General features: G+C 41.1%; 1 protein-coding gene across 1 annotated transcript in view; it reads right to left on the bottom strand.

Moving 5' to 3' along the window:
* The window catches only part of LOC104943680 (uncharacterized), a 20,601-nt gene that overhangs the window by 11,580 nt on the left and 6,026 nt on the right, over positions 1-2,995 (bottom strand). The window lies entirely within an intron of this gene.

The raw sequence follows: 2,995 nt of genomic DNA, 5'->3' as shown, positions 1-2,995 counted from the left end.
ACACCAAAAGCAGCGAAGAAGACCCCGGAGCATGGTTGCCATGGTTGCCCTTCTGTTTATTCTCCGCGGTGGACGGCGTGTTTCTCCCTGCTGTATATCTCTCAGGTAGTCCACCAGCAGATGAAAAACACCCACCTCTCCGCCCTTCCAAGGAACGAGGACCGTGCGCGGCAGAGTTTCCGTTAAAAAAATGTTCGCCGGTCAACATGTCCCTTAAAGTTTAAATGCTTTCCGTACAAAATTAGAAAAGTGCGCGGTCAGAGGTTCGTCTTTGTTATTTATTGAGCTTCAAAACAAATTGATAACGACTTCTGTATAAAATAATTAAATATATTTAATAAACTGTGCCTGCCTCTTCTTTTCCTCCCCTCTTCTGACAGCCCAGCAGCAGCAGGAGACGTGGGGAGAGGGAGGCGGGGCTTTTCCCATCATATCAAGAAAATGATCATATAGGGCTTGCACACGGAGCCGTTGGACGCGCCCAGAGCGTTGCGTATTGCCGGTCTACCCACCTTGGGACCCGTTATCGTGTACCGTAGTCGTTAGTGTTTAAGAAGCAGGCATTTTACAGCGCCGCGTATGCATGGCCGCCTTTGAGGGGCGGTTTCCGACATGTCGTTTTCAGTAAATTAAAGGGTGTTTCATGTTGTCCGTTGCTGTGGACCTTCTTAATACCTTGGAAAATGCCGTTTTAATACTTTTTAATAGCTTTAATTTTCGCTAAATTTATTTATCAACTTTTAATACTTTTAAGACCCCCTCAGACACCCTGCATTAATACAGTTAACAAGTGGAGGACAGAGGAGGCCTTCTTAAAGAAGAAGTTACAGGTCTGTCAGAGCCAGAAATCTTGTTTGTTTGTAGGTGACCAAATACTTATTTTCCACCATAATTTGCAAATACATTCTTTAAAAATCAGACAATGTGATTTTCTGGATTTTTTTTTCTCATTTTGTCTCTCATAGTTGAGGTATACCTAGGATGAAAATTACAGGCCTCTCATCTTTTTAAGTGGGAATACTTTTTTGCCCCACTGTACATATTTTATACATATCTGTATATTGTATTTTTGTATTGGGATTGTTGGAAACGTAATTTCGATCTCTCTGTCTGTACACACAAACTGAAAGATTGACATTAAAGTTGACTTTGAGTACTGGTGGTTTTTCGATATAAGCATGTCTGGAAAGTCTGGAAAGTCTCCATATCCCTCCATATCCCATAGTGAGATATTGAAACAAATGTTATGAATGAGAACTATAGGTTGTGAGTGAGATGCATCACAAGACAGCCCTTCTTGCTGAGGCGAAGCAAGATGCTTATTTTGAATGACGCTGTGCTGTAGCGCAAGCTACTTTAAGGGTTGGTGGATTCCCTGACATAGTCCTCAAGATCGCCAGCCAATCAGGATTGGCGTATTGAGATTGATTCTTCTGAGGTATACACAGGGAGGCATCCCTTAGTGAGACATCTCACTCATGTTACTCTGAGAACCAGGGTTATGCTTTCAAACTATGGATGACTACGTGGCTTAATGGTAGAATTGGTAGGATTATCCACAAAACATGTATAGATGAGAGCAGTGCTAATGTAACTTCCGGGCAAAATTACGCCCTCGCCCACTTTCCAGTGAAAGCTACGGCGCAAAAACCCAACAAATAAAGGAGGAGGAGGGGTCTACTTTGAATTTTGTGTTGACAAACTGCAACCACACAACAGCCATACAATATTTAATGTATTGGGCCTTTACCCAAATCTGAAAATAACAAGGCTACATTTCTAAATGTTTATTAAGTGTAAATAGGTGCTCGGCTCTAAATCCATTCAGTAATACATCGTAAAACAGTTGAATCTTGTGTGTGATGTGCTACAGCAGTGGTTCTCAAATGGGGGTACGCGGACCCCTAGGGGTATGTTGGGGTACTGCAAGGGGTACGTGAGATTTATTTTATGTTAATGAAGAAAAAAAACATAATTAATGCATTTACACAAACTACTAATAGTAGATTAATGACTTTATTCAAAAGTTTACAGTAATTCTGGATAATAAAATGGGAAAAGACTTTAAGTAAACGGGGTGCTTTTCCTCTCCTGACAGCCCGTCAGTCTCGTGCAGCTTGCTGAACCTGTAATGAGTGACCCGACAGTAAAGAATACACATATGTATAACTAGTTTAGCTAGTTCCAGAGTAGATAAACTAGCTAAGTGTGTTAGGTCTAACGACTTGTGTATTTTTCTCCGCTCAACGATCCGTCACAGCGGCGGAGCTGTGATCGTGTAGAGCTGTGTGTTCTCAGTCAGCAGCAGCTGATCTGATCTCTCTCGCGCGTTTATGTCCAAATCTATCAGATCCAGCTAGTTCTAGCTAATTATACGAATACTGCCTGCTTATCAAAGGATCTAAACAATAAGCGTTGCTTGGCAACGGCTTGTGGCCGCAAAGTATAGCGCAGCATTATGCATATGTTTATATGAGGGGTCAAAATCCCATGCTCATAAAATGCTCATATGTTTTTCTCTTCATTCCCCACGCCCCAAAATAAATAAATATACCAATTTTAGAAAAAGTAAGGAAGTTCGAGCAGTGTGGGTTTTATATGAACAGAGTTACACATATTTCAAAACGCGAAGTGTAATAACTGCAGTTTGCCTCCCTGTCAGAATGATAAAGATCCTCAGTGAAGCACAAGTCCATGTTTCTCACTACATTGTAAGTACAACTTATTAAAAAGATCAGTTCAATGCAACTAATGTCGTCTTAGTGTTATTGCATGATGTTAAAATTGGTTTGCCATGAATTTAGAGATGGATTGTAAACATTTGAAATGTAGCCTAGCATTCAAGTGTTTATGAGTTACAATGTTGTTGTTTTAATAAATCAGACTCTGATGGTACAGCGCTGTACTGCCATGCCCGGCGCCGTGGGAGGGCCAGGCCCTCCCATTTGACATTCCTGCCCTTCCCCAATAAACACGTTTTTTTTATTATTTATAA

Source organism: Notothenia coriiceps, unplaced genomic scaffold (genome assembly GCF_000735185.1).
Source record: "Notothenia coriiceps isolate Sejong01 unplaced genomic scaffold, NC01 NC01_scaffold00006528, whole genome shotgun sequence".
Lineage (NCBI taxonomy): Eukaryota > Metazoa > Chordata > Actinopteri > Perciformes > Nototheniidae > Notothenia > Notothenia coriiceps.
The sequence above is the reverse complement of the archived record's forward strand: the minus strand, read 5'-3'. Positions and strand labels throughout refer to the sequence as shown.